Genomic DNA, 22,957 nt, shown 5'->3' with positions numbered 1-22,957 from the left:
TGTGTGTGTGTGTGTGTGTGTGTGTGTGTGTGTGTGTGTGTGTGTGTGCGTGTCTCTCTCTTTGTGTGTGTGTGTGTGTGTGTGTGTGTGTGTGTGTGTGTGTGTGTGTGTGTGTGTGTGTGTGTGTGCCAGCGTTAATGTCAGGGTGTGTGTACTGTATTGTCGGTCTAGTTGTCAGTGTGGGTGTGTGAGGAGTTGTCTAGTTGTCAGGGTGTGGGTGTGTGAGTGTGAGTGTCCTCACCTTAAAAGACTCCATGTCTGAGAGCAGACAGGCACTCTGCATGCGAGCGCGGAGGTGGGAACCCTCGGCTGACGTGCCCAGTTTGGCCAACACCTCCGACTGCTCCTCCAGCAGGTCCTCTGTCATGGGCGCTGGCTCCTATGGAGTGGGAAAGAGAACATTCAGAGTTTCAGTGTGTTTTAGGGGGTTAAGTGGATGTATGAAGTAGCATGGGGGTGTGTGTGTGTGTTGTTTTTCAAGACACGGAAGCCGGAAACCAACCCTAAACATTTGACTATATGTGCCAGGAAATACAACACAGTACTTATTAGTGTGTGATTGTGACACTAGGTTTGGCCCTGTCAGTTACTCTGAGCAGGACAGAGGACAGACTGACAGCTTGTCAGATTCATTAGGGCCCTGTGGAACACTGGAACACCTGAGGCACCTACAACCCTCTGCCAGAACACCCACAACCCCCTACCAAACCCCCATCAGCCCTGGCTAATGAACACTGCTTCTGTCTGGTAGAGCCATGTCCACAGTCCACATTCCTGTCTAGTCTCCATGTTCCTAAAGGGCAACTGAACACTGCACAATGTTCTCTAAAGTCTGTCTCGGTTCCACAACTGGTAAGGCAAGTCATGATCACAGCCACTCAGGTTCATAAATCAAATGGTTATTTGAATTAACACAAAATACTGACTGTAGAGGGGGTCGGCCGAACTTGCTTGATGAGTTCCCTTGCTTGATGAGTTCCCTTGCTCTTGTGAGTCACACAGAAAACACAGGTTCAATCCCCAGAGAGTTATGTACAAGATTCACTAGTTCAGATAAAGCTGCTAAAAGAAAAGTCCCTCATTTCATAAGAGAATAAAAAGGAATTCTGATTCTGCACCCTGGCCAGGTCCTACTAATCACCCCAAACAGGCACCCAAAACAATGACAAAAAAAAAAATCTAAGCACCAAAAACAACCACAAACAGGTACCCCCAAACAACAAAAGCATCTAAAACAGTGGCCAAAAACAACCACAAACAGGTACCCCCAAACAACAAAAGCATCTAAAACAGTGGCCAAAAACAACCACAAACAGGTACCCCCAAACAACAAAAGCATCTAAAACAGTGGCCAAAAACAACCAGAACGCAGATTTTTCACACAGTCGGCCCGGGGATTTGAACCAGCAACCTTTAATTTACTGGCCCAACCGCTAGGCTACCAGGCACCCCACTATTATCACATTGTGATTCTTTGTGGTTGTTTTGGGTACTTTTGGGTATCCGTTTATGGTTGGTTATGGGTGTTTTGGGGTACTTTTGGGTTGTTTCGGGTACCTGTTCGTGGTTGTTTTGGGTACTTTTGGATTGTTTTAGGTATCTGTTTGTGGTTGTTTTGGGTACCTGTTCGTGGTTGTTTTGGGTACCTGTTTGTGGTTGTTTTGGGGTACTTTTGGGTTGTTTTGGGTACCTGTTTGTGGTTGTTTTGGGTACCTGTTTGTGGTTGTTTTGGGTACTTTTGGGTTGTTTTGGGTACCTGTTTGTGGTTGTTTTGCGTACCTGTTCGTTGTTGTTTTGGGTACCTCTTTGTGGTTGTTTTGGGTACCTGTTTGTGGTTGTTTTGCGTACCTGTTTGTTGTTGTTTTGGGTACCTGTTCGTGGTTGTTTTGGGTACCTGTTCGTGGCTGTTTTGGGTACCTGTTCGTGGTTGTTTTGGGTACCTGTTCGTGGTTGTTTTGGGTACCTGTTTGTGGTTGTTTTGGGTACCTGTTTGTGGTTGTTTTGGGTACCTGTTTGTGGTTGTTTTGGGTACCTGTTTGTGGTTGTTTTGGGGTACTTTTGGGTTGTTTTGGGTACCTGTTTGTGGTTGTTTTGGGTACCTGTTTGTGGTTGTTTTGGGTACTTTTGGGTTGTTTTGGGTACCTGTTTGTGGTTGTTTTGCGTACCTGTTCGTTGTTGTTTTGGGTACCTCTTTGTGGTTGTTTTGGGTACCTGTTTGTGGTTGTTTTGCGTACCTGTTTGTTGTTGTTTTGGGTACCTGTTCGTGGTTGTTTTGGGTACCTGTTCGTGGCTGTTTTGGGTACCTGTTCGTGGTTGTTTTGGGTACCTGTTCGTGGTTGTTTTGGGTACCTGTTTGTGGTTGTTTTGGGTACCTGTTTGTGGTTGTTTTGGGTACCTGTTTGTGGTTGTTTTGGGTACCTGTTTGTGGTTGTTTTGAAAATTACAGGCCTCTCTCATCTTTTTAAGTGGGAGAACTTGCACAATTGGTGGCTGACTAAATAGTTTTTTGCCCCACTGTACATACATACAGTACCAGTCGAAAGTTTGGACACACCTACTCATTACAGGGTTTCTTTATTTGTACTATTTTCTACATTGTAGAATAATAGTGAAGACATCAAAACGATGAAATAACACATATGGAGTCATGTGGTAAAGCCTTTTCATTATTTGTCTTCTCTTGCTCTGATATAAACTAGACTGTTTTTCAGGACTTTGAGCTTGGCTTAGTTTGATGAAATCATTCATATTATACCTGTGTTTTGAAGGGATAGTTCACCCAACAACCGTATTCCCTATTTAGTACACTACTTTTGACCAGAGCCCTATGGGCCCTGGTGAAATGTGTGCACTATATAAGGTATAGGGTGCTATTTAGTACGCAGAAGAGTTTGGAGGTATAAATAGTGAAGAGGAGAGGAGCGGCGGCCAAACACTTTACCCACTGAAGACTAATTCAACCCAGGGAAGGAAGGTGTGACTGCCGAGCAGAGCAAGTGTGTGTGAGCAGTGTGGAGCGGAGCCAATCCGCCTCATTACAAATGAAGTGGCATCGCCATGAATCTAAAACACCTATCTCTGCCTGCCCCCACTCTTCCCCTTCCCTATCCCTGCTGTTTAAAAGACAGAGAGAGGGAGGAGGAGTGTGAGAGGAGAGAGGAAGATGGATAGGGAGAAAGAGAAAAATGTGTTAGAGAAGGAGAGAGAGCGAGGAAATGTCTGAAAGGGACTAGAAGAAAAAGCGGAGATGGAGACAGATTCAGACAGAGACATACAGACATACAGACATACAGATAGATGGATGTAGGGAGAGAGAGAGAGAGATTCAGATAGAGACATCCAGACATACAGACATACAGATAATCGATAGATGGATGTAGGAAGAGAGATGGAGACAGATTCAGACAGAGACATACAGACATACAGATAATCGATAGATGGATGTAGGAAGAGAGATGGAGACAGATTCAGACAGAGACATACAGACATACAGATAATCGATAGATGGATGTAGGAAGAGAGATGGAGACAGATTCAGACAAAGACATACAGACATACAGACATAGCACAGACATACAGATAATCGATAGATGGATGTAGGGAGAGAGAGAGAGAGATTCAGTCAGAGACATACAGACATAGCACAGACATACAGATAATCGATAGATGGATGTAGGAAGAGAGAGAGAGACAGACAGAAGAGGAGCGAAAGTGTCATGGAGAGGACAGACAGCAAGAGAAAGACAAAAGAGAGGAAACAGACGTGTATTAAGGGATAGTGGGTGTGATATATGACTGATAAAGACACGTTTGGAGAAAGGTGTATGGATGAGAGGGAGAGAGACAGATGAAGAAAAGACAAGTACAAAAATCTCCACATGATACACCAGCGTGTGTGTCTGTCTGTCTGTGTGTGTGTGTTTGTGTCTGGAGACGCCCATGCCTAGCCCACCAGAGGATCAGTCTTCTTGCCCTCTACTTCCTGTGTTTGAGGGGTGCAAAATCCACTTAAACATCACTGGATTGATTGCTTTCATTTGACTCCTGCTTGTGCCTGTCTTGCTCGTGCCTGTAGTTTTTCCCGGATAACGTTACGACCACGGAAGTGACCTGCCAAACACACCCCGGTAACGGCTGAAATGGGCTCAATGGAATACATTGTCTTTCCGTTGCATCTATAAGAACGCTAAAGCTTCGCCAGTGAATAAACGCATCGTCCCAACACTTACATCACAAGGAGAAGAAAAATGACTTTATTTTCACGCACATTTATTTTTTTGTGGAATAGAAAAAAATTGAATTTAATACAGTTAAAATGTTTAATAAATTAGATGAGCTGAAATGAAAGTAACTTCCCGAAAATGAACACTCAGATTATAGTGATATATCTGACCTTGCAAACATTGTAAAGTATAGGTGTAATCTAGAGCCAATCGCGTTGATCTGCTATTGACACACTTGTCGAATTACGCAGCAGAACGTGACAACAGTAATTAATGAGGCTAGACAGATCAGGTTAGTGCAGGTAGGCATGGACAGAGCACATTTTTGGTGGTTAACAGCCCTTTTCCACCCCTTTATGCTAATCTATCCCTATATATAGTCTACCATTATATTTATGCAAATGAGGCACATCTAACTTTCATTATTTTAATACAAAATATTTTTTACAAATACCTCATATCACTACAAAATGTATATATAATCTAAGAAAAAATTTGAAATCTGATAATAAATTGAATACCCGAACTGTTTTTATTTGTCTGTGCCATTAAAATGTTTTATGTGTCATAATTCAGTAAATATCTGATTCATTTTAGTTTGGAGTATCTTCATTCATTGTCCAACTGTTGTTTTTATTACAATTCTGTGTGTGTGTGTGTGTGTGTGATGGAGATTGTGCACGGTCCAGACAGCCACCGCAGCCTCAGAGCCTGTGTGAAGCCGTTCTAGAAGAAGTGCTGACACTCATTTATTTTACACTTACACCCTTCATCCATCTCTCCCTCACCGCTCCACACAGCACATGATCGTTCCGCTCTCTTAACTAGGCAAGGCATCCATCCTCGCCTCGCCTTTTTCCAACATCTGCTATGTGTGTCTGTGTGTGTCCGGGGTCGTCTTTGTGTGTGTGGATAGAGTTCAGACAGCCACACTCTCCCCTCCTCAGTGACCGCCTATCGCCTCGTGTTAATCATTGACGAGGGTCAGCCTCACCCCATTGCATTAATTAGCTCTACTTTTCAGCCCCATCTATAATTGATGAAGAGGAGAGGAGCTACAAATCACTCCAGGAGCTGGGCTCTGGGTTCAGCAGGGAGAGAGGGAGGAACGGAGGGGGGGGGACACGGAGGGAGGGACGGAGGGGGGGCACGGAGGGAGGGACGGAGGGGGGGACACACACGGAGGGAGGGAGACACGGAGGGAGGGAGGAGGGACAAAGGGAGGGAGTACACAGAAGGGAAGGACGCAGGTTGGGAGGGAGGAGACACACTCACAGCATAGAGGCTAAATCAGTAGTGGTCACCACATTTGAGAAGTCATTGCCTTTATAATAAGATGTATTATAGTAGCTATCTGCCCCCAAAAGCCTTTGAAAATTAGAGGCTGAGCACTAATGCTTTTGTGGAGTTGATTCTGTCAGTCTCGGTGTCACATCATTCTTCTCATTACCATACTTATTAAGATCAACCCTTTATCTGTGACTTTTAAAGATAATTAGGGGTTTTATATTACAACTATGATTTATTACAAGTCTGTGAAAAATGAAATATGCACTGTGTGCATGTACTGAATTCGTCAGGTACTGCGTTAAAGTGATTTATGGTACCACAGTAACAATGAGTTACTGGATCGTTACAATATAGTAATGAATAGATCAATGTGTTAGACTGGTGCAGATTGTGCAGTAATCTACAATGACTGGCTATGTGTCTAAACAGTGCCATTGATAATGATATGGTAGGTATTTGAACATACACTATATATACAAAAGTATGTGGACACTCCTTCAAATTAGTGGATTCAGCTATTTCAGACTCACCCGTTGCTGACAGGTGTATAAAATCGAGCACACAGCCATGCAGTCTCCATAGACAAACATTGGAAGTAGAATGGCCTTACTGAAGAGCTCAGTGCCTTTCAACGTGGCACCGTCACAGGATTCCTTTCCAACAAGTCAGTTTGTCAAATTTCTGCTCTGCTAGAGCTGTCCAGTCAACTGTAAGTGTTGTTATTGTGAAGTGGAAACGTCTAGGAGCAACAACGGCTCAGCCGCAAAGTGGTAGGCCACACAAGCTCACAGAACGGTACCGCTGAGTGCTGAAGCGCATGGCACATAACATTGTCTGTCCTCAGTTGCAACACTCACTACCGAGTTCCAAACTACCTCGGGAACCAACGTCAGCACAATAACTGTTCCTTGGGAGCTTCATGAAATGGGTTTCCATGACTGAGCAGCTGCACACAAGCCTAAGATCGCCATGTACAATGCTAAGAGTCGGGTGGAGTGGTGTAAAGCTCACCACCATTGGACTCTGGAGCAGTGGAAACGCGTTCTCTGGAGTGATGAATTACACTTCACCATCTGGCAGTCCCACGGACAAATCTGGGTTTGGCAGATGCCAGGAGAACGCTACCTGCTCCAATGCATAGTGCCAACTGTAAAGTTTGATGGAGGAGGAATAATGGTCTGGGGCTGTTTTTCATAGTTCCAGTGAAGGGAAATATTAACCCTACATTCTAGATGTTTCTGTGTTTCCAACTTTGTGGCAACAGGTTTTTAGTGTTTCATCATGACAACTGTTTTTTATTTATTTAACCTTTAATTAACTAGGCAAGTCAGCTTACTTACAATGACGGCCTAGGAACAGTGGGTTAACTGCCTTGTTCAGAGGCAGACGACGGAGTTTTACCTTGCCAGCTCGGGGATTCGATCTAGCAACCTTTCGGTTACTGGCCCAACGCTCTAACCACTAGGCTACCTGTGCACATTTCCCCCGTGCACAAATATCGAGGTCCATACAGAAATGGTTTGTTGCGATCGGTGTGGAAGAACTTGACTGGCCTGCACAGAGCCCTGACCTCAACCCCATCGAACACCTTTGGGATGAATTGGAACACGCCCAACATCAGTGCCCAACCTCCCTAATGCTCTTGTGGCTGAATGGAAGCAAGTCCGCGCAGCAATGTTCCAACATCTAGTAGAAAGCCTTCCCAGAAGAGAGGAAGCTGTTATAGCAGCAAAGGGGGGACCAACTCCCATTTGCTTACCGCCCCAATAGGTCCATAGACGACGCAATCGCAACCACACTGCCCTAACCCATCTGGACAAGAGGAATACCTATGTGAGAATGCTGTTCATCGACTACAGCTCAGCATTTAACACCATAGTACCCTCCAAACTCGTCATCAAGCTCGAAATCCTGGGTCTCGACCCCGCCCTGTGGAACTGGGTACTGGACTTCCTGAAGGGCCGCCCCCAGGTGGTGAGGGTAGGTAACAACATCTCCACCCCGCTGGTCCTCAACACTGGGGCCCCACAAGGGTGCGTTCTGAGCCATCTCCTGTACTCCCTGTTCACCCACGACTGAATGGCCCCGCACGCCTCCAACTCAATCATCAAGTTGCAGAAGACACTACAGTGGTAGGCTTGATTACCAACAACGACGAGACGGCCTACAGGGAGGAGGTGAGGGCCCTCGGAGGGTGGTGTCAGGGAAATAACCTCACACTTAACGTCAACAAAACAAAGGAGATGATTGTGGACTTTAGGAAACAGCAGAGGGAGCACCCCCCTATCCACATTGAGGGGACAGTAGTGGAGAGGGTAGTAAGTTTTAAGTTCCTTGGCGTACACATCACGGAGAAACTGAATTGGTCCACCCACACAGACAGTGTGGTGAAGAAGGCGCAACAGCGCCTCTTCAACCTCAGGAGACTGAAGAAATTTGGCTTGTCACCAAAAGCACTCAAACTTTTACAGATGCACAATCGAGAGCATCCTGTCTGGCTGTATCACCGCCTGGTACGACACCTGCTCCGCCCAAAACCGTAAGGCTCTCCAGAGGGTAGTGAGGTCTGCACAACGCATCACCGGGGGCAAACTACCTGCCCTCCAGGACACCTACACCACCCGATGTCACAGGAATGCCAAAAAGATCATCAAGGACATCAACCACCCGAGCCACTGCCTGTTCACCCCGCTATCATCCAGAAGGCGAGGTCAGTACAGGTGCATCAAAGCAGGGACCAAGAGACTGAAAAACAGCTTCTATCTCAAGGTCATCAGACTGTTAAACAGCCACCCCTAACATTGAGTGGCTGCTGCCAACATACTGACTCAACTCCAGCCACTTTAATAATGGACAAATTTATGTAAAAAATGTATCACTAGACACTTTAAACAATGTCACTTAATATAATGGTTACATACCCTACATTATTCATCTCATATGTATATACTGTACTCAATACCATCTACTGCATCTTGCCTATGCCGTTCTGTACCATCACTCATTCATATATCTTTTTGTACATATTCTTCATCCCTTTACACTTGTGTGTGTATAAGGTAGATGTTGTGAAATTGTTAGGTTAGATTACTCATTGGTTATTACTGCATTGTCGGAACTAGAAGCACAAGCATTTCGCTACACTCGCATTAACATCTGCTAACCATGTGTATGTGACAAATACAATTTGATTTGATTTCATAATTTTGATGTCTTCACTATTATTTTACAATGTAGAAAATAGTACAAATAAAGAAAAACCCTTGAATGAGTAGATGTATCTAAACTTTTGACTGGTGCTGTACGTAATATACCCAAGTGACATGGGTGTACAGGGGTGTGGTGCTTGTATTACAGTATATACGGTAATATACCTGAGAGAAAGATATATAGGGGTGTGCACTACATTAAATAGAGTATTATAAACTGGGTGGTTCAAGCCCTGAATGCTGATTGGCTGATAAGCCGTGGAATATCAGACCGTATACCACGGGTATGACAAAACCTATATTTTTACTGCTTTGACTACGTTGGTTTATAATAGCAATAAGTCACCTCAGGGGGTTGTGGTATATGGCCAATATACCACGGCTAAGGGCTGTATCCAGGCACTCCGCGTTGCGTCGTGATATATTAGCCATATACCACACCCCCCTCTGGCCTTATTGCTTAAATATACCTGAGTGACAGGGATGTACAGGGGTTCCTTGGAGTTGAGCAGGGTCAACTTCCCGTGTGGATGGAGCCGACCCTCCAGGCTTGCCCGCCTTGGCCCCGACCTCTTTAGCCCCGCCCTTCTTGCCGTCTGTAGAGGGACCGTCTTTCACCACCTCTGTGTCGCTCAGACACTCAAAGAACTCGTCTTCGCTCTCACTGTAGCTCCACGTGTCCCGTGACTTCCCAGGAGACACCTCTATCGCGCCCACCACCGTCGCCGCACTCTCCGGACCCAGAGCTCCCATTCTCGACCCTGACACTTTTCTCTCCCTCTTTCTTCCTCCTTTCGCCATTTTCCTCCCTCTCTTCCTCTCAGTGCAGCAGTTGAGCATTTTGGAGAAAGACACACAAGCAGCAGAGGGCATGCTTTTGGGAGGTATGTGTCTTTTGCGTGTGTGTGTGTAATTCTACCCGGTACAACCTTAAGGGGGAGCGAGAGAGAGAGAGAAGGAGCAGCGAGAGAGAGAGAGAAGGAGCAGCGAGAGAGAGAGAGAAGGAGCAGCGAGAGAGAGAGAGAAGGAGCAGCGAGAGAGAGAGAGGGGGAGCAGCAAGAGAGAGAGAGGGGGAGCAGCGAGAGAGAGAGAGGGGGAGCAGCGAGAGAGGGGGGGGGGAGCAGCGAGAGAGAGAGAGAGAGAGAGAGGGAGCAGCGAAAGAGAGAGAGAGAGAGAGAGAGAGAGAGAAGGACCAGCGAGAGAGAGAGAGAGAGAAGGATCAGCGAGAGAGAGAGAGAGAGGGGGAGCAGAGAGAGAGAGAGAGAAAGAGGGAGCAGAGAGAGGGAGCAGAGAGAGGGAGAGAAAGAGAGAGCGAGAGAGAGAGGGAGCAGAGAGAGAGAGAGAGAGAGAGAGAGAGAGAGAGAGAGAGAGAAGGAGCAGCGAGAGAGAGAGAGGGAGAGAGATGGAGCAGCGAGAGAGAGAAGGAGCAGCGAGAGAGAGAGAGGGAGAGAGATGGAGCAGCGAGAGAGAGAGAGAGAGAGAGAGGAGGGAGAGAGAGGGGGCAGAGAGGGAGGGAGCAGCGAGAGCGAGAAGAGAGAGAGAAATAGAGAAGCGAGAGAGAAAGAGAGAGAGAGAGAGAGGGAGCAGCCAGATAGCGAGAGCAGCGAGAGAAAGAGAGGAAGAAGCGAGAGGAAGAGGCGAGAGTGAGAGAGAGAGAGAGAGAGGGAGCAGCGAGAGAGAGAAGCGAGAGAGAGAGGGAGCAGAGAGTGAGAGGGAGAGAGAGGGAGGGAGAGAGAGGGAGCAGAGAGTGAGAGGGAGCAGCCAGAGAGCGAGAGCAGCGAGAGAAAGAGAGGAAGAAGCGAGAGAGCGAGTGAGAGAGGGAGCAGCCAGAGAGCGAGAGAACAGCGAGAGGGAGCAGCGAGAGAGGGAGCAGAGAGAGAGAGAAGCGAGAGAGAGCGAGAGCAGCGAGAGAAAGAGAGGAAGAAGTGAGAGAGAGAGTGAGAGAGGGAGCAGCCAGAGAGCGAGAGAACAGCGAGGGAGCAGCGAGAGAGAGAGAGAGCACAGCGAGAGAGAGAGCAGCAAGAGAAAGAGGGAGCAGCCAGAGAGAGAGAGAGAGCAGCAAGAGAGAGGGGAGAGAGAGGGACTCAACAGCGAAGAGCGAATGAGCAGCTCGAGAGAGAGAGAGAGAGAGAGAGAGAGAGAGAGAGAGAGAGAGAGAGAGCAGCGAGAGAGAGCAGCGAGAGAGAGAGGGAGTTAGAGGGAGAGAGAGGGAGCAGCCAGAGAGCAAGAGCAGCGAGAGAGAAATAGAGAGAGAGAGAGAGAGAGAGAGAGAGAGAGAGAGAGAGAGAGATGGAGATAGGCTGATAAGCCGTGGTATATCAGACCGTATACCACGGGTATGACAAGAGCAGCGAGAGAGAGAGAGAGAGAGAGAGAGAGCAGAGAGAGAGGAGCAGCGAGAGAGAGAGAGAGAGAGGGAGAGAGAGGGAGCAGCCAGAGAGTAAGAGAAGCGAGAGAGAGATGGAGAGAGAGGGAGAGAGAGGGAGCAGCCAGAGAGTAAGAGCAGCGAGAGAGAAATAGAGAAGCGAGAGAGAAATAGAGAAGCGAGAGAGAAATAGAGAAGCGAGAGAGAAATAGAGAAGCGAGAGAGAAGCGAGAGAGAAATAGAGAGAGAGAGAGAGAGAGAAATAGAGAGAGAGAGAGAGAGAGAGAGAAGCGAGAGAGAAATAGAGAGAGAGAGAGAGGGAGCAGCCAGAGAGAGAGAGAGCAGCAAGAGAGAGAGAGGGAGGGAGAGGGAGCAGTGAGAGAGGAGAGAGATAAGGAGAACTAGAGGAAGAGAGGGAGGGATGACGGGAGGAAATGGCAAAAGTAGGGAGAAAGAGGGAGAGAAACGTGTCAGGGTTGACCGAGAATGGGTGCCTGGGACCGGAGAGTGCGGCAACGGTGGTGGGCGCGATAGAGGTGTCTCCTGGGAAGTCACGGGACACGTGGAGCTACAGTGAGAGCGAAGACGAGTTCTTTGAGTGTCTGAGCGACACAGAGGTGGTGAAGGATGGTCCCTCTACAGACTGCAAGAAGGGTGGAGCTAAAGAGGACGGGGCCAAGGCGGGCAAGCCTGGAGGGTCGGCTCCACCCACACAGGAAGTTGACCCTGCTCAACTCCAAGGAACCCCTGTACATCCCTGGTCACTCAGGTATATTTAAGCAATAAGGCCAGAGGGGGGTGTGGTATATGGCCAATATACCACGACGCAACGCGGAGTGCCTGGATACAGCCCTTAGCCGTGGTATATTAGCCATATACCACAACCCCCTGAGGTGACTTATTGCTATTATAAACCAACGTAGTCAAAGCAGTAAAAATATAGGTTTTGTCATACCCGTGGTATACGGTCTGATGTCCTGAAGGGCAGGTAGTTTGCCCCCGGTGATGCGTTGAGAGCGAGAGCAGCAAGAGAGAGAGAGAGAGCAGCGAGAGAGAGAGCAGCGAGAGAGAGAGAGAGAGAGAGCAGCGAGAGAGAGAGCAGCGGAGAGAGAGAGAGAGAGAGCAGCGAGAGAGAGAGAGAGCAGCGAGAGAGAGAGAGAGAGAGAGCAGCGAGAGAGAGAGAGAGAGCAGCGAGAGAGAGAGAGAGAGCAGCGAGAGAGAGAGAGAGAGCAGCGAGAGAGAGAGAGCAGCGAGAGAGAGAGAGAGAGAGAGAGAGCAGCGAGAGAGAGAGAGAGAGCAGCGAGAGAGAGAGAGAGAGAGGAGAGAGAGAGAGAGAGAGAGAGAGAGAGCAGCTAGAGAGAGAGCAGTGAGAGAGAGAGAGAGAGAGAGAGAGAGCAGCGAGAGAGAGAGCAGCGAGAGAGAGAGCAGCGAGAGAGAGCAGCGAGAGAGAGAGAGCAGCGAGAGAGAGAGCAGAGAGAGAGAGAGAGAGAGAGGGAGGGAGCAGCGAGAAAGAGAGAGAGAGGCGAGAGAGCGAGAGCGAGAGAGAGGGAGCAGCGAGAGAGAGAGCAGAGAGAGAGAGAAGCGAGAGAGAGAGCAGAGAGAGAGAGGGTGAGGGAGCAGCGAGAAAGAGAGAGAGAGAGAGAGGGTGAGAGAGCAGCGAGAGAGAGAGAGGGAGCAGCAAATGAGAGAGAGGGAGAGCAGCGAGAGAGAGAGAGAGCAGCGAGAGAGAGAGAGCAGCGAGAGAGAGAGAGAGAGAAGCGAGAGAGAGAGCAGAGAGAGAGGAGCAGCCAGAGAGAGAGAGAGGGTGAGGGAGCAGCGAGAAAGAGAGAGAGAGAGAGCAGCGGGAAAGAGCAAGAGAGAGAGAGAGAGAGAGAGAGGGTGAGAGAGCAGCGAGAGAGAGAGAGAGGGAGCAGCAAATGAGAGAGAGGGAGAGCAGCGAGAGAGAGCAGCGAGAGAGAGAGCGCAGCGAGAGAGAGAGAGCGCAGCGAGAGAGAGAGAGCAGCGAGAGAGAGAGAGCAGCGAGAGAGAGCAGCGAGAGAGAGAGAGAGAGCAGCGAGAGAGAGAGAGCAGCGAGAGAGAGCAGCGAGAGATAGAGAAGCGAGAGAGAGCAGCGAGAGAGAGAGAGCAGCGAGAGCGAGAGCAGAGAGAGAGAGCAGCGAGAGCGAGAGAGCAGCGAGAGAGAGAGAGCAGCGAGAGAGAGAGAGAGCAGCGAGAGAGAGCAGAGAGAGAGTGTGAGGGAGCAGCGAGAGAGAGAGATAGAGAGAGATAGAAGGAGAGCAGCGAGAGAGAGAGAGAGGGAGCAGCGAGAGAGAGAGAGAGGGAGCAGCGAGAGAGAGCAGCGAGAGAGAGATAGAGAGCAGCGAGAGAGAGAGCAGCGAGAGAGAGATAGAGAGCAGCGAGAGAGAGAGGGTGAGGGAGCAGCGAGAGAGAGATAGAGAGAGAGGGAGCAGCAATGAGAGAGAAGAGAGGGACACAGTGCTGCCTGGAAGCCTCTTCCTCTTATTAAAGTGATTGCCGTTAAAGAGGCTCTCACTGCTCTCCGCCTCGACTTTCCAGAAAGATATTATCTCTCTTTCCCTCTCACCCTCCCACTCTCCCTGTCTCTCTGGGCATCTTTATTACCACCTCTCTCCCTCCTTCCCTCTTTCTATTCTTCTCTCTTTCTCTCTCCATCCTTTCCTCCCCCAGGTGAGGAGTGGGTGGCTGAATAAGAAAAGTGTTCATGGGTCTATCTGGGCTATCTGCAGACGTCTGGCAGGGCTGTGGGGCTAGGCAGTGCTCACTCTCTCCATCCTTCTATCTCTCCCTCTGCTCCCTGTCGACTCACTCTCTCGCTCCCTCTCCATCTCTCCCTCTGCTCCCTGTCGACTCACTCACTCCCTCATCATCATCATCATAAGACATTAGTATCCGTTGGCTGAAACTCACCATTCTGTTCTGACGTTCTTAAATCATCCTCTCCAGGATCAATTTACACTAAATTCAGCAAACTCCCTGAGGAGAAATGTACCAATTCTGCACTACAAGTATCTCTGCCAGACTAATATGCAAAACAAAAAAAATTAAGATCCTGGTGTACAGTCGTCCTGGTGTACAGTCGTGGCCAAAAGTTTTCAGAATGACACAAATATAAATTTTCACAAAGTTTGCTGCTTCAGTGTCTTTAGATATTTTTGTCAGATGTTACTATGGAATACTGAAGTATAATTACAAGCATTTCATAAGTGTCAAAGGCTTTTATTGACAATTACATGAAGTTGATGCAAAGAATCTAAATTTGCCGTGTTGACCCTTCTTTTTCAAGACCTCTGCAATTTGCCCTGGCATGCTGTCAATTAACTTCTGGGCCACATTCTGACTGATGGCAGCCCATTCTAGCATAATCAATGCTTGGAGTTTGTCAGAATTTGTGGGTTTTTGTTTGTCCACCCGCCTCTTGAGGATTGACCCCGAGTTCTCAATTGGATTAAGGTCTGGGGAGTTTCCTGGCCATGGACCCAAAATATCGATGTTTTGTTCCTAGAGCCACTTAGTTATCACTTTTGCCTTATGGCAAGGTGCTCCATCATGCTGGGAAGGGCATTGTTCGTCCCCGAACTGTTCCTGGATGGTTGGGAGAAGTTGCTCTCGGAGGATGTGTTGGTACCATTCTTTATTCATGGCTGTGTTCTTAGTGAGTGAGCCCACTCCCTTGGCTGAGAAGCAACCCCACACATGAATGGTCTCAGGATGCTTTACTGTTGGCATGACACAGGACTGATGGTAGCGCTCACCTTGTCTTCTTCGGACAAGCTTTTTTCCGGAATCCCCAAACAATCGGAAAGGGGATTCATCAGAGAAAATGACTTTACCCCAGTTCTCAGCAGTCCAATCCAATCCCTGTAATTTTGCAGAATATCAGTCTGTCCCTGTTGTTTTTCGTGGAGAAGTGTCTTCTTTGCTGCCCTTCTTGACACCAGGCCATCCTCTAAAAGTCTTCGCCTCACTGTGCGTGTAGATGCACTCACACCTGCCTGCTGCCATTCCTGAGCAAACTCTGTACTGGTGGTGCCCCGATCCCGCAGCTGAATCAACTTTAGGAGACGGTCCTGGCGCTTGCTGGACTTTCTTGGGCGCCCTGAAGCCTCCTTTTGTGGCAGAGCTGAAATGCAGTGGAAATGTTTTTTTGAGATTCAGTTCATTTGCATGGCAAAGAGGGCTTTGCAATTAATTGCAATTCCTCTGATCACTCTTCATAATATTCTGGAGTATATGCAAATTGCCATCATACAAACTGGTGCAGCAGATTTTGTGAAAATTTATATTTGTGTCATTCTCAAAACTTTTGGCCACGACTGTACAGGTAGCTTATGCTATCATCATATTAATACATATGAATCCATTTTAATCCATTCTTCCTAAACAATTAATTTTGGCATTCAGATTGCTTTTGTGCTGGATTAATGCTTTCATGTAGCTATTGTTCATGTTGGTGTGTTGGGCTTTATCAAAGACTTTGCAAAGTACTTTGCTGTTGTTGCAGGCCTTCAAGGGGGAAGAGGACATCTCTGACAAAGCCTATTTGGACTAAGTAAACAGACTTAGTAATAATTATAGCGAGGTCTGTATCTATACAGTTGATAGACTAGACCCAACTGTGCACATATGGACCTCACTGCATTGATTACTGAGGTTGTTCACACAGTAAACTACAGACTATTAAAAATGTATGATCGGTTAGTTACCTGGAGTTTCTGGTGGAGGAGACAGCAGCAGAGGAGGTGTGGGGGACCACCGGCCAGTCTGAATCAGAGGAGACAGCAGCAGAGGAGGTGTGGGGGACCACCGGCCAGTCTGAATCAGAGGAGACAGCAGCAGAGGAGGTGTGGGGGACCACCGGCCACTCTGAATCAGAGGAGACAGCAGCAGAGGAGGTGTGGGGGACCACCGGCCACTCTGAATCAGAGGAGACAGCAGCAGAGGAGGTGTGGGGGACCACCGGCCACTCTGAATCAGAGGAGACAGCAGCAGAGGAGGTGTGGGGGACCACCGGCCACTCTGAATCAGAAGAGACAGCAGCAGAGGAGGTGTGGGGGACCACCGACCAGTCTGAATCAGAGGAGACAGCAGCAGAGGAGGTGTGGGGGACCACCGACCAGTCTGAATCAGAGGAGACAGCAGCAGAGGAGGTGTGGGGGACCACCGGCCACTCTGAATCAGAGGAGACAGCAGCAGAGGAGGTGTGGGGGACCACCGGCCACTCTGAATCAGAGGAGACAGCAGCAGAGGAGGTGTGGGGGACCACCGGCCACTCTGAATCAGAGGAGACAGCAGCAGAGGAGGTGTGGGGGACCACCGGCCAGTCTGAATCAGAGGAGACAGCAGCAGAGGAGGTGTGGGGGACCACCGGCCAGTCTGAATCAGAGGAGACAGCAGCAGAGGAGGTGTGGGGGACCACCGGCCACTCTGAATCAGAGGAGACAGCAGCAGAGGAGGTGTGGGGGACCACCGGCCAGTCTGAATCAGAGGAGACAGCAGAGGAGGTGTGGTGTGACCACCGGCCAGTCTGAATCAGAGGAGACAGCAGAGGAGGTGTGGGGGACCACAGACCAGTCTGAATCAGAGGAGACAGCAGAGGAGGTCTGGGGGACCACCAACCAGTCTGAATCAGAGGAGACAGCAGAGGAGGTCTGGGGGACCACCGGCCAGTCTGAATCAGAGGAGACAGCAGAGGAGGTGTGGGGGACCACCGACCAGTCTGAATCAGAGGAGACAGCAGAGGAGGTGTGGGGGACCACCGGCCAGTCTGAATCAGAGGAGACAGCAGAGGAGGTGTGGGGGACTACCGACCAGTCTGAATCAGAGGAGACAGCAGAGGAGGTGTGGGGGACCACCGACCAGTCTGAATCAGAGGAGACAGCAGAGGAGGTGTGGGGGACCACCGACCAGTCTGAATCAGAGGAGACAGCAGCAGAGGAGGTGTGGGGGACCACCGACCAGTCTGAATCAGAGGAGACAGCAGCAGAGGAGGTGTGGGGGACCACCGGCCACTCTGAATCAGAGGAGACAGCAGCAGAGGAGGTGTGGGGGACCACCGGCCACTCTGAATCAGAAGAGACAGCAGCAGAGGAGGTGTGGGGGACCACCGACCAGTCTGAATCAGAGGAGACAGCAGCAGAGGAGGTGTGGGGGACCACCGACCAGTCTGAATCAGAGGAGACAGCAGCAGAGGAGGTGTGGGGGACCACCGGCCACTCTGAATCAGAGGAGACAGCAGCAGAGGAGGTGTGGGGGACCACCGGCCACTCTGAATCAGAGGAGACAGCAGCAGAGGAGGTGTGGGGGACCACCGGCCACTCTGAATCAGAGGAGACAGCAGCAGAGGAGGTGTGGGGGACCACCGGCCAGTCTGAATCAGAGGAGACAGCAGCAGAGGAGGTGTGGGGGACCACCGGCCAGTCTGAATCAGAGGAGACAGCAGCAGAGGAGGTGTGGGGGACCACCGGCCAGTCTGAATCAGAGGAGACAGCAGCAGAGGAGGTGTGGGGGACCACCGACCAGTCTGAATCAGAGGAGACAGCAGCAGAGGAGGTGTGGGGGACCACCGGCCACTCTGAATCAGAGGAGACAGCAGCAGAGGAGGTGTGGGGGACCACCGGCCACTCTGAATCAGAGGAGACAGCAGCAGAGGAGGTGTGGGGGACCACCGGCCAGTCTGAATCAGAGGAGACAGCAGAGGAGGTGTGGTGTGACCACCGGCCAGTCTGAATCAGAGGAGACAGCAGAGGAGGTGTGGGGGACCACAGACCAGTCTGAATCAGAGGAGACAGCAGAGGAGGTCTGGGGGACCACCAACCAGTCTGAATCAGAGGAGACAGCAGAGGAGGTCTGGGGGACCACCGGCCAGTCTGAATCAGAGGAGACAGCAGAGGAGGTGTGGGGGACCACCGACCAGTCTGAATCAGAGGAGACAGCAGAGGAGGTGTGGGGGACCACCGGCCAGTCTGAATCAGAGGAGACAGCAGAGGAGGTGTGGGGGACTACCGACCAGTCTGAATCAGAGGAGACAGCAGAGGAGGTGTGGGGGACCACCGACCAGTCTGAATCAGAGGAGACAGCAGAGGAGGTGTGGGGGACCACCGACCAGTCTGAATCAGAGGAGACAGCAGCAGAGGAGGTGTGGGGGACCACCGACCAGTCTGAATCAGAGGAGACAGCAGAGGAGGTGTGGGGGACCAACGGCCAGTCTGAATCAGAGGAGATAGCAGAAGAGGTGTGGGGGACCACCGGCCAGTCTGAATCAGAGGAGACAGCAGAGGAGGTGTGGGGGACCACCGGCCAGTCTGAATCAGAGGAGACAGCAGAGGAGGTCTGAGGGACCACAGACCAGTCTGAATCAGAGGAGACAGCAGCAGAGGAGGTGTGGGGGACCACCAGCCAGTCTGAATCAGAGGAGACAGCAGAGGAGGTGTGGGGGACCAACGGCCAGTCTGAATCAGAGGAGACAGCAGAAGAGGTGTGGGGGAGCACCGGCCAGTCTGAATCAGAGGAGACAGCAGAGGAGGTGTGGGGAACCACCATCCTGTCTGAATCAGAGGAGACAGCAGAGGTGGTGTGGGGGACCACCGACCAGTCTGAATCAGAGGAGACAGCAGAGGAGGTCTGAGGGACCACCGGCCAGTCTGAATCAGAGGAGACAGCAGAGGAGGTGTGGGGGACCACCGACCAGTCTGAATCAGAGGAGACAGCAGAGGAGGTGTGGGGGACCACCAGCCAGTCTGAATCAGAGGAGACAGCAGCAGAAGAGGTGTGGGGACGTCATTTCCGGTCACAACTTGCAGGCTTGTTTTCGAGTTGCTGTGCGTTTTGTTGCTAACCTGTTTTGCTACCTGACAACTTTACGGTTTTCACTTTTTAATTACCGTTCATATATTTATTTATTTTTTCCTCAACTTTTTCACTCCGGACGCTTTATCTGGACACGATTCGTCAGGACCTCCAACAGCCGAAGCTAAGTAGTAACATTAACATGATGCCTTCTAATTGCAGCCGCTGTACTCGCCTTAGCTGTGCTGCAAGCCCAGCTTCAGACGCAATCGTTAGGCAAGGGTAATTTCAGTGTAGGAAAGGATGAAATAGCGTCTGTGGCACCAGTAAGTACAGATAGTAGTGTAAATCCCCTGGCACAGTCCCCGCAGCCGGACAACTTTCTCACGGTTTCTGGAAGGAAATGCTGTAGGAACGCTCAACCGGTGTCGCTCATTCAGCCGACAGAAACTTTCAACCGGTTTTCCCCATTAAGCAGCGGGTCGGAGTCAGAGGCCGATTCTTCTCTGGTCTCTACTCCTCCCGGTACGGGGTCTGAGACGCCGAAGCTTCCCACCATTAGCTCTGACAAATTGAAAACTCTAGTCATTGGCGACTCCATTACCCGCAGTATTAGACTTAAAGCGAATCATCCAGCGATCATACACTGTTTACCCGGGGGCAGGGCTACCGACGTTAAGGCTAATCTGAAGATGGTGCTGGCTAAAGCTAAAACTGGCGAGTGTAGAGAGTATAGAGATATTGTTATCCACGTCGGCACCAACGATGTTAGGATGAAACAGTCAGAAATCACTAAGCGCAACATAGCTTCTGCGTGCATATCAGCTAGAAAGATGTGTCGGCATCGAGTAATTGTCTCTGGCCCCCTCCCAGTTAGGGGGAGTGATGAGCTCTACAGCAGAGTCTCACAACTCAATCGCTGGTTGAAAACTGTTTTCTGCCCCTCCCAAAAGTTAGAATTTGTAGATAATTGGCCCTCTTTCTGGGACTCACCCACAAACAGGACCAAGCCTGACCTGCTGAGGAGTGACGGACTCCATCCTAGCTGGAGGGGTGCTCTCATCTTATCTACCAACATAGACAGGGCTCTAACTCCTCTAGCTCCACAATGAAATAGGGTGCAGGCCAGGCAGCAGGCTGTTAGCCAGCCTGCCAGCATAGTGGAGTCTGCCATTAGCACAGTCAGTGTAGTCAGCTCAGCTATCACCATTGAGACCGTGTCTGTGCCTCGACCTAGGTTGGGCAAAACTAAACATGGCGGTGTTCGCCTTAGCAATCTCACTAGGATAAAGACCACCTCCATTCCTGTCATTACTGAAAGAGATCATGATACCTCACATCTCAAAATAGGGCTACTTAATGTTAGATCCCTTACTTCAAAGGCAATTATAGTCAATGAACTAATCACTGATCATAATCTTGATGTGATTGGCCTGACTGAAACATGGCTTAAGCCTGATGAATTTACTGTTTTAAATGAGGCCTCACCTCCTGGCTACACTAGTGACCATATCCCCCGTGCATCCCGCAAAGGCGGAGGTGTTGCTAACATTTACGATAGCAAATTTAAATTTACAAAAAAAAAAATGACATTTTCGTCTTTTGAGCTTCTAGTCATGAAATCTATGCAGCCTACTCAATCACTTTTTATAGCTACTGTTTACAGGCCTCCTGGGCCATATACAGCGTTTCTCACTGAGTTCCCTGAATTCCTATCGGACCTTGTAGTCATAGCAGATAATATTCTAATCTTTGGTGACTTTAATATTCACATGGAAAAGTCCACAGACCCACTCCAAAAGGCTTTCGGAGCCATCATCGACTCAGTGGGTTTTGTCCAACATGTCTCTGGACCCACTCACTGTCACAGTCATACGCTGGACCTAGTTTTGTCCCATGGAATAAATGTGGTGGATCTTAATGTTTTTCCTCATAATCCTGGACTATCGGACCACCATTTTATTACGTTTGCAATTGCAACAAATAATCTGCTTAGACCCCAACCAAGGAACATCAAAAGTCGTGCTATAAATTCACAGACAACACAAAGATTCCTTGATGCCCTTCCAGACTCCCTCTGCCTACCCAAGGACGCCAGAGGACAAAAATCAGTTAACCACCTAACTGAGGATCTCAATCTAACCTTGCGCAATACCCTAGATGCAGTTGCACCCCTAAAAACTAAAAAAAAATTCTCAGAAGAAACTAGCTCCCTGGTACACAGAAAATACCCGAGCTCTGAAGCAAGCTTCCAGAAAATTGGAACGGAAATGGCGCCACACCAAACTGGAAGTCTTCCGACTAGCTTGGAAGGACGGTACCGTGCAGTACCGTAGAGCCCTTACTGCTGATCGATCATCCTATTTTTCTAACTTAATTGAGGAAAATAAGAACAATCCGAAATTCCTTTTTAATACTGTCGCAAAGCTAACTAAAAAGCAGCATTCCCCAAGAGAGGATGACTTTCACTTTAGCAGTGATAAATTCATGAACTTCTTTGAGGAAAAGATTATGATTATTAGAAAGCAAATTACGGACTCCTCTTTAAACCTGCGTATTCCTCCAAACCTCAGTTGTCCTGAGTCTGCACAACTCTGCCAGGACCTAGGATCAAGAGAGACGCTCAAGTGTTTTAGTACTATATCTCTTGACACAATGATGAAAATAATCATGGCCTCTAAACCTTCAAGCTGCATACTGGACCCTATTCCAACTAAACTACTGAAAGAGCTGCTTCCTGTGCTTGGCCCTCCTATGTTGAACATAATAAACGGCTCTCTATCCACTGGATGTGTACCAAACTCACTAAAAGTGGCAGTAATAAAGCCTCTCTTGAAAAAGCCAAACCTTGACCCAGAAAATATAAAAAACTAATCGGCCTATATCGAATCTTCCATTCCTCTCAAAAATTTTAGAGAAGGCTGTTGCGCAGCAACTCACTGCCTTCCTGAAGACAAACAATGTATACGAAATGCTTCAGTCTGGTTTTAGACCCCATCATAGCACTGAGACGGCACTTGTGAAGGTGGTAAATGACATTTTAATGGCATCGGACCGAGGCTCTGCATCTGTCCTCGTGCTCCTAGACCTTAGTGCTGCTTTTGATACCATCGATCACCACATTCTTTTGGAGAGATTGGAAACCCAAATTGGTCTACACGGACATGTTCTGGCCTGGTTTAGATCTTATCTGTCGGAAAGATATCAGTTTGTCTCTGTGAATGGTTTGTCCTCTGACAAATCAACTGTAAATTTCGGTGTTCCTCAAGGTTCCGTTTTAGGACCACTATTGTTTTCACTATATATTTTACCTCTTGGGGATGTTATTCGAAAACATAATGTAAACTTTCACTGCTATGCGGATGACACACAGCTGTACATTTCAATGAAACATGGTGAAGCCCCAAAATTGCCCTCGCTAGAAGCATGTGTTTCAGACATAAGGAAGTGGATGGCTGCAAACTTTCTACTATTAAACTCGGACAAAACAGAGATGCTTGTTCTAGGTCCCAAGAAACAAAGAGATCTTCTGTTGAATCTGACAATTAATCTTAATGGTTGTACAGTCGTCTCAAATAAAACTGTGAAGGACCTCGGCGTTACTCTGGACCCTGATCTCTCTTTTGAAGAAAAGACCATTTCGAGGACAGCTTTTTTACATCTACGTAACATTGCAAAAATCAGAAACTTTCTGTCCAAAAATGATGCAGAAAAATTAATCCATGCTTTTGTCACTTCTAGGTTAGACTACTGCAATGCTCTATTTTCCGGCTACCCAGATAAAGCACTAAATAAACTTCAGTTAGTGCTAAATACGGCTGCTAGAATCCTGACTAGAACCAAAAAATTTGATCATATTACTCCAGTGCTAGCCTCTCTACACTGGCTTCCTGTCAAAGCAAGGGCTGATTTCAAGGTTTTACTGCTAACCTACAAAGCATTACATGGGCTTGCTCCTACCTATCTCTCTGATTTGGTCCTGCCGTACATACCTATACGTACGCTACGGTCACAAGACGCAGGCCTCCTAATTGTCCCTAGAATTTCTAAGCAAACAGCTGGAG

At 48.8% G+C, this 22,957-nt stretch overlaps 1 pseudogene; it reads right to left on the bottom strand.

Annotated features, from left to right (window-relative positions):
• LOC109870753 (rab3 GTPase-activating protein catalytic subunit-like) overlaps positions 1-22,957 on the bottom strand; it is an 81,355-nt pseudogene that overhangs the window by 44,934 nt on the left and 13,464 nt on the right.

Source organism: Oncorhynchus kisutch, linkage group LG26 (genome assembly GCF_002021735.2).
Source record: "Oncorhynchus kisutch isolate 150728-3 linkage group LG26, Okis_V2, whole genome shotgun sequence".
NCBI lineage: Eukaryota > Metazoa > Chordata > Actinopteri > Salmoniformes > Salmonidae > Oncorhynchus > Oncorhynchus kisutch.
This window is presented reverse-complemented; position numbering and strand designations above follow the sequence as displayed.